The following is a 12,256-nucleotide window of genomic DNA, read 5'->3' as shown; positions in this document are numbered from 1 at the left end:
TAGCCGGGCACCATCAGCTTTCTTCACCACATTTGCTTATGCACCCATTTGTCTTCAGCGATCCTATCATGGAGGTGTGCAGTCAATGATATGATTTTTTGTTCTTTGATACCTGGTAACTGATCCCTTTGGGACCACTCGATCACACAGGCTGGTGTGTGCCAAGGTTTCTTTATCCATTCTTTTACTGATGAGGTTTGGGCTGTTACCAGCTTCTTGTTACTGTGAACGGTGCTGACATAAGCATTGGGGTGCATGCATCAATTTATATTATGTTTCTTACTTCATTGGGGTATATACTCAGCAGAGATATAGCTGGGTAGTATGGTATTTTCATCCCCAGCTGTTTTAGATAGGTCCACACTGAAAAATCACACCAGCCCGTGTGATCTAAGAATTCTAAATAATAAAATCCAAGATCAGAAGGGAATTGTATTAGAGTTTAGTTTTTGAGCATCCAGTTTGCAGAAGGCTACGGATGACTGTGGAAGTCCCAGATCAATTTTCAGAATCGTCATGCAGATTAAGCCTCCAATGACTTCCCTCAGATCATTGATTGACCAGAGATGTGAATGGTCTTTCCTTCAGACAGAATGGATCAGCAAGTGAAATAATGCAGATATAGCTAAGTTAAAAGTTAACATCTTATTGTTTGTTTTCTCTTTTGACCCATTTAAATTTTGTTCTAGTTTTTTTTAAAAATTATTTTATGCTTTCTTTTGGATTGAGGTTTTTCTGTGTTTTATTTTGTTGTTGCTATTGCAGGGGCAGGGGGAGCGGGGAAGGGGGAGGAGGTTTGTGTGATTTTCCTTTTATGAAATCCAAGTTACCAATTAAATTAATAGTTTCTCAGGGGAAACTGAGTGGGAGGATGGGAAGCTAATATTAATGAGTACAAAATGAAGAAAATGTTCTAAAACTGTGGTACTGGTTGCATGGCTCTGTTTAATATATTCAAACTATTGACTTGGATGGCATGTGAATTATATATCAATGAAACTGTTTTTAAAAAGAAAGAAAAGATGAAAGTGGATCTCAACATTGTTCTTAGTCCTAGAGTAGGTAGGACAAGTGGAAGAAATCATTAAGTCAAAGAGTTGAATGGAAAATTTCAAAGGGCAATGCAAGAAGACAAAGTAAAGTAGGATAAAGAAAGTACAGAGTTAGGAAACCAAGATGGAAGAAAACGCACAGCCTACCTTAAGCTGAAAGAATTGAAGAACAAATTCAAGCTTCATGTTGCACTTTTGCAAGATTTTATGGACAAAATATTGAACAATGCCGGAAGCATCAAATGAAGATGGAAAATGCAGGGTAGTGAATTATTTAATGTGGCTTTTCCAGCCAAGGTCTAACTCCCACCAAACAACCTTTCCCTGCGTGGGTCGGTAAGAAGGTGGCAGAAGATGACAGGATTCACCTGTGAGTAATTTTGGATAGGATCCTTAGGGTTCCTTCCCGACAAATATAAAATGATCCCTCTGGGAAGTAGGAGGAGGGATCTCATTATCAGCAAGAGTCAGAAGTGGAGCACATTTTCTGGACCCAAGTTTCCTGTGCAGTGAACCTTCTGCATCTAGATGACAGCTATACCATCAGAGAGCAGGGGCAGAGGGTGTCTCTGGGCATTTAACTCAGGGAGCTGGGTTTGCTGCCCCCAGAGTGTGAGCTGACTGCCTTTGGGTTGAAGTTTATAGCAGAGTGATATGCCCTTTTGGGCATTAATTAGCAGTTCTGAAATTTTGTAACATGCCCTGCTAAGCAACTCTCCTGAGCATTTCTCACTGACATTACAACCAGTTAGCAACCTTGCCCGTGAATGTCTGCGTATCCATGCATATTAAAAACTGGACAGGCAAAACAGTTGATACTACTTAAATCAGGGAAGAAGGAATACATAGACTCACGGTACCAAAAAGAACTAATCGACATCCAATGACTCATGCAGTAGCTTATGATCAAGGAGCAGTGATACTGAAGGAAGAGGTCCAAGCTGCATTGAAGGCATTAGAGCAGTGGTCCCCAGCCTTCCTCATGCCGCGACCCTTTAATATAGTTCCTCGTGTTGTGGTCACCCCCAACCATAAAATTATTTCATTGCTACTTCATCACTATAATTTTGCTACTCTTATGAATCGTAATATAAATATCTGATATGCAGGATGTATTTCCACTGGTAAAAATTGAACATAATTAAAGCATAGTGCTTAATCACAAGAACAATTTGTAATTATATTTTACAAAATATTTATTTCTAATTACAAATAAATGAAATTTTGTCTTGAAGCATGGTGTAGCATGGATAAACAGTAAACTACATTGCTACGTTTAGTGACAGTATGTGTAAAAAGCCAATGTCAGTGCAAAGGTTGAGATAGAGGAATGCTGTCTTGGTTCCTAAGACCATCAGAAATATGTGTTTTCCGATGGTCTTAGGCAACCCCTGTGAAAGGGTCATTCGACCTCTCAAGTGGTCACGACCCACAGGTTGAGAACCGCTGCATTAGGCAAAAATAAGGTTCCAGGAATTGAGCTAAAATCGACTGTTTTATTCCAACACACTGATGAAGCACTGGAACCACTCACTTACCTATGCTACAAAATTTGGAAGAGAGCTACCTGGCCAATCAATTGGAGGAGATCATATTTGTACCCATTCCAAAGAAAGGTAACCTAACAGAATGCATAAAATTATCAATTACTTCTGCAAGAAACAATATCATAGCCAAGCAAAATGTTGCTGAAGATCCTCTAACAATGGTCACAGCAGTACATGAACAGGATGCCGCCAGAAATGAAGGCCAGATTCAGACGTGGACATGGAAAGAAAACTATCTCTGCTGATATCAGGTGGATCTTGGTAGAAAGCAGAGAACAACAGAAAGATGTTCTTAAGTTCTATTGATTGTTCATGATTTTTGCATGGATCATAACAAACTATCGATAGGCTTGAGATTGGAAATTACCAAACACTTCCTTGTGCTTATGTGGAACTTGTACATGGGTCAAGAGACAGTTCAACAACCAGAACAAGGGAATCCTACATGGTTTAAAATCAGGAATGGTGCATGTCAGGGTTGTATCCCTGAGCAGATCATCAGGGAAGCTGGACTGTATAAAGGAGAACGCAGCATCAGGAGTGGAGAAAGTCTTATGAACAGCCTAAGAGGCTTGCTACAATTGATGTATGGATTGTTACAAGATCTGTAAGAGCCCTCAATAATGTGTTCAAAAAAATTTAAGCCTAAAATATGCAGATGACACAACCTTGCTTACTGAAAGTGTGAAGGACTTGAAATACTTGCAGATGTAGATCAAGGATTGCAGCCTATAATGTGGTTTACAACTTAATGTAAAGAAAAAAAATTCTCACAACTGAATCAATAGGTATCATCATGATAACCGGTGAAAAGAATGAAGTTATCAAGGATCTTGTCTTGCTTGGATCCACAAATCAAGAGATGAACTGACATATTTCATCTGGTAAATCTTTGGCACAAGACCACTTTAAAGTGTTGAAAAGCAAGGTTGTTATTTTGAGAATTAGGGTGTACCTGTTCCAAGATATGGCATTTTCAATTGCCTCATATGCATGTGAAAGTTGGACATTGAATAAAGAAGACCAAAGAAGATTCACTCTTGTATCAGATTGATATCATGAGATTTGTCTTCAAACTCAATAATTTGCCTATTGATTATTTCACATATAGACATAGTTAGATTAAAATATAATATCTTATCATTTGATCTCCCCTTTGACACATTTAAACATTGTTTCAATTTTTAAAAAGTTAAGGGAAATCATGTGGATTATGTCTCCAGTGAATCCCCTCCATCCATAGACCATGATAGCAAAGCTATCATGGACAGTGAATTGGAAAGTGGATGCAGTAAAGTTAAACTTTAGCACCGGATCATTTTATCTTCCTTTTGACCCATTTAAAAATTATTCTATTTCGATTTTTTTCTGCTTTCCTTGTAGTAATGTTTTGCTCTGCTTTATCTTTTTCATTGCTGTTAGTTATTTGCGTTCCTGTCCTTTATGTGTTTTCCTGTGTATGAAAGCCAGAATAGGTAAATCTTTAGAGACAGGAACTGGATTAATGTTTTTTTGGAGGTGTGGCATGGGAAGCTGGGGAAGATGGAGAGCTGATAACAGTGAGCACAAGAAAGAAGACACTGTTCTAAAATGGATTGTGGTGTGGTTGTACATCTCTTCTTTATATGATTGAATTATTGAATTGTGTAATATGTGCATTATGTGCCAATAAATCTTTTGAAAATCTTTAAATCGAGTGACATGCCATGGTGATTTTCTTTTTTGTTTGCTTAGCTTCTTAAATGTGTATATTGTTGTCTTCCATGATGTGAGGGAAGATTTCTTACAATAAGGCTTTACGAAAATTTCTCTGTGCTTGTGTTGTTCTTCTGGAATCTCAGTCTCTCATAAGTGATTCCTGTTGACATTATATTAAGTTACTCTTAGGCGTTCTTTGGATTTGTATTTTATTTTTTCCTCTACCAGATTAATACTGAGAAATTTGTCTTAAAGCTCAATGATTCATCTTTTCATTGATTCAGATTTACTCTTTTGCCTTTTCAATGCATTGTCTATTTCTAAAATCTTATTGTTTATCTTCAGTATTTACATTTTCTGTTTTTGTATGATTTCTAATCTTTCATTTATTTTGATAGCTTGTTCTTGTGGTGTTTTCCTGAGTTCTTCTAGAGTTTTTCTGTGTTTTATTTTATTATATTTGTAGTTTTATCAATTTTTCAATTGGTAGAGTCTGAATATCAATCTTTTGAATTTTTTATGACATAGGTCTAATGGCTTTTATTCCTGATGTTGGTATTCTGGCTTGGTGTCATGATAATTCATTTCAGCTACTGTGTCAGGTTTGCTTGCGTGAAGTGAAGTTGTCTGTTGTTTCTGAGACATTGTGGTGTTGTTGTATTTGTATGTAATTGATGAATATTAAAAACAAACTAACCAACCAAACTGGGACTTGGCGCCCATGTAGAGTCACCCTCTGGGGTTCTTATTGTGTGATCACTAGATATGCAAAGTGAGGGGGCCAATTCACAAGAGATTCAGATCAGAGACTGGGTCAAGTAGCACCCCAAGGGTCTTTTGTCAGTCCCTCTCACCAAGAGCTTAGCTGTTCTCACCACACATGTACCCTCTTTGGAACACCAGTGCAAGTTACCTTTTTGTGGCACCTGTGCATATTACCTTTTAGCAGCAGCCACCTGTGCCTTTCCTCTCTTGTTATTGGTGCAGTGACTGCCACCCTGTTCCCCTTAGACACCTTCCCCTGTTCGATGACTTGCAATTGTGGGAAAATGGCCCAGGACAATCTACCCCTCAAGGTCATTTAGAGAATTCTGGCGTGGACTTCTGGAGGTCCTGGATGATGGAATTCCCATTAGTATAATCCCTTACTGAAGCCCGCTCATTCCCCTAGTAACAAGGGCAGCAAAGCCCTCTAGGGAGAGATCTATCTAGGGAGAGATCCAGCCCCATTGAGACAGAGACTTAGCTCGAACCACTGGCCTAGCAGGCTCCAACAGTTAGATTTGTGCCTCTTTTCTTTTGAGAAAGAAAGCACAGGTCTCCTTTCCCCACCAGAAGAAAAGGAAACTGGCATTTTCAGGTTCCTCTGAGGCTTTCCACACCACTAGCTGTGACAATTCCCAACAATGATGTCCCTTATCCCAATCTTATTCAACATTCTGTTGGAAGTCCTAATCTGTACCATAACACAACGGCAAGAAATCAATAGAATACAAACGAGTAAAATAGAAGTGAATGATAGTACACGGACAAATGATCAGGACAAAAAAAATCCAGAAATAAAAACATCTGCATTCAGACAACCGATTTCTGACAAAGGCCCAAAAAACATTAAATGGGAAGCAGATGCCCTCTTCAATAAATGGTGTTGGAAAATTTGGATATCCACCTGCAGAAGAATGAAATAATACTCATATCCCAGGCCATGCACAAAAACAAACTCAAGGTGGGTCAAAGACCTAAGTGTAAAACCCAAAGCTATCAGGATTATCAATGAGAAACTTGAGCCAGAGATAGGAGCCCTAGTGCTGGGACATGAATTATCAGAATAACAAAGGAAAACACTCTGTGGAAGATAAAATAGATGAGCGGGACCTATTAAAAATAAAACACTTGTGTACTTCATAAAAAGAATAAAAGAAGAGCCCACGGACTGGGAAAAGATATTTAGTAACATAAAAGACAAAAGACTAATTACTACAATTAACAGTATTTTATAAGCTTACAACAAGAATAAAAATCAAATGACCCACAGAGAAGGTGGGGAAAGGATCTGAACAGACAGTTCACAATGGATGATACTTGAATGGCTCTTGGGTTTCCTTATTTGGTGGAAATGTTTTTCAGCTTTTCTCCATTGAGTGTGATATTGGCTATTGGTTTTTCATATATGCCCTTTATTGTGTTGAGGACGGTCCCTTCTAGTACAATCTTCTTGAGAGCTTTTATTAGGAATGGGTTTTGGATGTTATCAAATGCTTTTTTAGTATCATCAGTTGATAGGATCATATGGTGATAATCACTTTTCTTGTTAATATGGTGGATTATGCTAATTGTTTTTCCTATGTTCAACCATCTCTGCATTCCTGGCCTGAATCCTATTTGGTCATGATGTATTATTTTTTTGATACATTGTTGAATTCTACTGGCCAGAATTTTATTGAAACACATGAGGAAATGCTCCCAGTGACTAGCCATCCAGGAAATGCAAATCAAAACAACCATGAGATACTACCTAACCCTATAACTATAGCCCAATTAAAAAACACAGAGAACAAAAGTGCTGGAGAGGCTGTGGTTAGATTGGAACCCTTATCCATTGTTGGAGGGCTTGTAACTATGTACAGCCAATCTGGAAGGTGATGTGGAGATACGTTGAACAAATGGTAATTGAAATACCATATGATCCAGCCATACCATTATCGGGCATATACGCAAAAGAAATAAGAAACTGATCATGAACAGACATTTGCTCCCCCAGGTTCAGTGTAGCATAGTTCAAATAGCAAAACGCTGGAGAGAGCCCAAATTCCCAGCGGTAGAAGAATGGATAAAAGCGCTCTGGTATATACACACAATGGAATACTATGCAAGTCTAAAAAGCAGCAAAGAAACCATGAAATGCCTCAAGATGTGGAGGGATCTGGAAGACAGCATGCTGAGTGAAGTTAGCCAAGAACAAAGGACAAATACTGTATGCGTCCACTGTGGTAGGAACAATTAGCAGAAGGGACACAAGCTCCAGCTTTTAGGGCATCCAGTCTTCTGGCTGGGGACCAGACAGCCTGGTTGAGAGCCTGACCAATGCCAAAAAACCATACACTATCTGGTCTAGGTTAGTAAGTAGGTCACTTGGTCAGAGGGCGCTTCAAGTCAGCTGGGATCAAATGGTAGGGAGAGGGGAGGGCTGCTTCCTGCTGAGTTGTTGCCATGCAGATCTTTGTTAAGGTCCCCTGGAGAGGAAAGCAGCCCTGTCAGAGGGATGAGGTTTACTGATGGGGAGGGGCAGCTGCAGGAGGGGGGAGAGGGAATGGTCATGCCTGGGGAGCATAGGTGTATGTCTGTTGGTAGGAGAGGAATGATGGCTGACCTCAAGGTGGGAGGAAGTTTGACTGAGGATGCTTTGGGTGTCACTAGTTGGGCTGCGCCTTTGGTGGTGTGCAGTGTGTGGGCAACATTGAACCTGGGCATCTGGGGGAATCCACGGAACCCAGGCAGGGTGCTGTGGAATGCTGGGACACTGAATCCTGAATCTTCAGGGCCCACATCATGCTGTAGAGATTATCGTGTGATCTCATGCAAGAACTCCACTGTGGGAGCTGGACTCAGTGCAAGGTGCCAGCCTCAGGCAGAACAGTGACTGAGCAGGGGGGGATGGTGGTAGTTGGTGGTAGATTGTCACTGCTAGTGGGTGAGATGGGTAAGGTTGAGAGCTGCCCTTGAGTCTTGTCATTAGGAGGTTTATCCCATAAGTCATCAGTGTTCCAGGCCACTGTTGGGATTGAATGCTGCCCGTGAAAGTTCAAGATGGCTGTGCCATGTCAGGCTAACCAACACTATCTATTGTTATCCTCTCTGGCCATTTCTGTTTATTTTCCCCTCCTATTCCGTATTTAATCCACTTCCTCATCCTTTCCTCTGATGCTCAGAGTTCCAGAATTATAATCTGTATCTATTATTTTAGTATGTCTTTGTGTCTTTGTGGTAGAGGGTCTATCACCAACTTATTTAAAGTACTACATGTTCTGTTTTTTAAAATTAAAATTCCTTCTGCATTATTATATTTCAAGTATGTATGGTTGGTAACAGAAGGAGAAATACTTATAAAATATTGTTATATAAATATCATTCATTACATTCACAGCCTGTTGGGGAAGTCATATGACGTGTTAGACAGGGTTCTCTAGAGAAGCAAGTTAATACTTGAATTCACATGAGTGACATTAAAATATGCACACCCTGAATTACAGAAGTAAAGGCAAACAAAGGAAGAGGAAAAGTATGAAAACAAACAAACAAACAGCCACATTCATCTCAAAGGGAAGGTAATGATTTTCTCAATATATAAGAAGAGTGAAGGCAAAGCTAATATTATATTCCAAGGCATGAAAGTGTGAAAAGATATGGCATATTCCAGAAACAGAAAGAAACTTTGGTATAACTGTATCACAAAAGATAACGCATCAAAATAGCCAGCCATGACCGTGAGAGAGTTAAAGATCATTTGCAAGAATCTTTCATGACACGCTGAAAATATTTGTATTAAATATTTACGAGGAGTCAAAAAAGACGTTAAGAGGACCTGATGCAAAGGCCTTAAGTGGAGAGCAAATGCTTTGAAAATGATTAGGGCAAAGAATGTATGGATGTGCTTTATACAATTGATGTATGTATATGTATGGATTGTGATAAGAGTTGTATGAGGCCCTAATAAAATGTTTTTTTAAAAAGACTTTAAGACAGAAAATACATAATCTGATTTCTGTGTCAGAGGACAGACTAAATCTAATGTAGAATAAGTCTTTAACATATAAAGACTGGAAAGTTATTAGAAAACCACCAGTGTAGTCCAGATGGATCTCAGCTGAAAGTAGAAAATACTAGAAAGATGTGTGTCTTTTATACTACAAACCCAGCGGGGGCAAAAAACCCAACCTCACCACTGGAGTAATAAACAACATCATGATACATGGAGAAAAAAAACTGAGGTTGTCAAGGATTTCATTCTACTTGACTCTACAATCAATATCCATGGAAGCAGCAGACAGGAAATCATATGAATATTGCTTTGGCCAATTCTGCTGAAAAAAAAAACCTATGTAGACAGGAGCCTCAGGAGGCGGCCGCAGCAGCTGCAGGGACAGCCCTGCAGCCGGAGCCCCTTGGCCTGGACCTTCGCTGGGTGCCAGGAGCAGTGGTGGGCCTTCAGAGGGCGACCCCTGGGGGCTCAGCCTCTGGTCCCTGCAGCAGGAAGGCATCCGTTGGGGCCATGAGTGGGGCAGGGGGACCTCGAGCTTGGGGGGGCAGGGTGGCCCAGGCGGCAGCGGTGGCCCTGTCAGGGGCACCAGTTTCCCGCTGCCTGGAGTCAAGCTGGGCCGTGAAAACTGGAAAGTGTCCACAGTGTAGTCACCCTAGGCCAGCGCCCAGAGCGCTCCCAGGAGGTGGCTTACACAGACATCAAGGTGACTGGCAATGGCTCTTTTGGGGTCGTGCACCAGGCACGACTGGCCGAGACCAGGGAGCTGGTGGCCATCAAGAAGGTGCTCCAGGACAAGAGGGTCACGAACTGGGAGCTGTAGGTTATGAGGAAGCTGGACCACTGCAATGTAGTTAGGCTGCGCTGCTTTTTCTACTCCAGTGGGGAGAAGAAAGACAAGCTTTACCTCCACCTGGTGTTGGATGGAGTACGTGCCGGAGACCATGTACCTGGTGGCCTGCCACTTCACCAAGGCTAAGTTGACCATCCCTGTCATCTATGTCAAGGTGTAGGCGTACCAGCTCTTCCGGAACCTGGCCGACATCCACTCTCAGGGGGTATGTCACCACGACATCAAGCCCCAGAACCTGCTGGTGGACCCCGACACTGCCGTCCTCAAGGTCTGTGACTTTGGCAGCGCCAAGCCGCTGGTCTGGGGGCAGCCCAACGTCTCTTAGATCTGCTCTCGCTACTACCAGGCTCCTGAGCTCAGCTTCGGAGCCGCAGATTACACCTCGTCCATTGATGTGTGGTCAGCAGGCTGTGTGCTGGCCGAGTTCCTTCTGGGACAACCCATCTTTCCTGGGGACAGTAGGGTGGACCAGCTGGTGGAGATCATCAAGGTGCTGGGAACACCCACCCGGGAACAGATCTGAGAGATGAACCCCAACCACACAGAGTTCAAGTTCCCTCGCCAGCTGCACCCCTGCGGGGGCTTTTTACCAGGATTCTAACTGGTTGTGGGGAGGGAAGAGAAGGCAGGATGGACGGAGTTGGGGGGCATGAGGACCTCCTACACTCTCAGCCCCTCCTGCCTCTCATCACCCCCAACTGTGTCCCCTCTTGTCTTCTCCCCCTAAGGTCTCCTTGCTCCTCGGAGACAGGGGAGTGGGGAGAGCGCCCAGGTGTTTGTTCCCGCTGTAAGGCTTGCCTGTGTACAGACCTCATTCAATAAATTATTGGAGGAGAGAGAGAGAGACCTCTGTAATGTGTTAGACAGTAAAGATATCATTTTGAGAATGAGAGGAAACCTGACCCAAATTATAATATTTACTTCATGTAGGTGCAAAAGTTGGAGTATTGATAAGCTATCCCTTTCAATTATGGTGCTGACAAAGAATATTAAATATCCCATAGACTAGACCTCCAGAAGGACGGACAAATCTGTATTATAAGAAATATATATATATGTATATCCAGAATGTTCCTTACATTGGACGTTCGTGTTATCAAGACGTGCTACCCTGCTTCCCTGAGAATAAGACAGTGTCTTATATTAATTTTTGCTCTCAAAGATGCGCTAGATCTTATTTTCAAGGGATGTCTTATTTTTCCATGAAGAAGAATACAGTATACATTTATTGTTTTATTAAAAGAGACCTCGCACTTCCTGTTTGTTCCAGCTGCATTGCGGCTAACAGTGAGCTGCCTGCGGCGCCCGCTGCTACGGTCCAGAGTAATGGTAGCTTCGGGGGGGTCTTAATTTTGGGGAGGCCTTATTTTCGGGGGGGCTTATTTTCGGGGATGCCTTATATTTCAGTGAGAGGCAAAAGTGTAGATAGTTCTTATTTTGGGGAGATGTCTTACTTTCGGGGAAACAGGATATTTGTGCCACCCCTGGACTCTTCAGGGTGTCTGACACTGCCCAGTTCATGTTCTCCTCTCCCCAAACTGCTTTCCGAAATATACTCAGGGACCCAACTGCGCCTGTGATGAGGGTGTTTGGTGAATTCAGAATGGTTTATTTATTACATTTGCTGTTCTATGTATATCTCTATATTGAAATACTCTTTTAGGAAATGCCAATGTAAAAATCAAAGGAGAACACTTATTCAAATTAGACACATTTTACATAAAGTAAGGAAAACTAATATTAGAGTTTAAAAGCTCTGTTATTAGCAGAAGAATCAACCCACTTCACTAAATGTAAATAATACCTACCTAATTTTTTTCCCTTTATCTTTAATTTCACTTACAAAATAGATTTGTTACCATCTTTGTTTTATGACACCCTGTGGGGGAAACCAGCCCCTCACAACTATATCATGAGCCTGATAAGTGCAATTGTATGGTTAACCTACACAAAGATGGTATAAAGTCATAGAGAATGATAGACAGGAGAGAGGGTCAGACGCATTTCATGATAGTATGCTCACCTCAACCTTTCTTGTCTTTCCTGCTTTTTACACCTTTGGGTATTAGACAGTTTATTGTTCTGGGGTATCATTTATCATTTTATAAACCTGGCTATTGTTTGGTTGAAAATTGGGTTCCAGGTGTGAGTTTGAAAATATCTAATGGCTGAGTCTCGTGGGTTCCACCAGTCTATCAGACCCATAAGTCTGATTTTTTTTAAATTAAGATTTTGAGTTTTGTTCCACATTTTCCATCCACTCTATCTAGGATTCCAATCAGGTAGTGGTATACAGACCCCACAAAGTACTTCTGGTCCATTGACTCACATTTTAAAGCTGAAAATGCGA

General features: G+C 41.3%; 1 pseudogene; it reads left to right on the top strand.

Moving 5' to 3' along the window:
- Positions 1–9,353: 9,353 nt before the first annotated feature.
- LOC142452556 (glycogen synthase kinase-3 alpha pseudogene) lies at positions 9,354–10,507 on the top strand (annotated as a pseudogene).
- Positions 10,508–12,256: the final 1,749 nt, after the last annotated feature.

This window comes from Tenrec ecaudatus, chromosome 7 (assembly GCF_050624435.1).
Source record: "Tenrec ecaudatus isolate mTenEca1 chromosome 7, mTenEca1.hap1, whole genome shotgun sequence".
Taxonomy (NCBI): Eukaryota; Metazoa; Chordata; class Mammalia; order Afrosoricida; family Tenrecidae; genus Tenrec; species Tenrec ecaudatus.
This window is presented reverse-complemented; position numbering and strand designations above follow the sequence as displayed.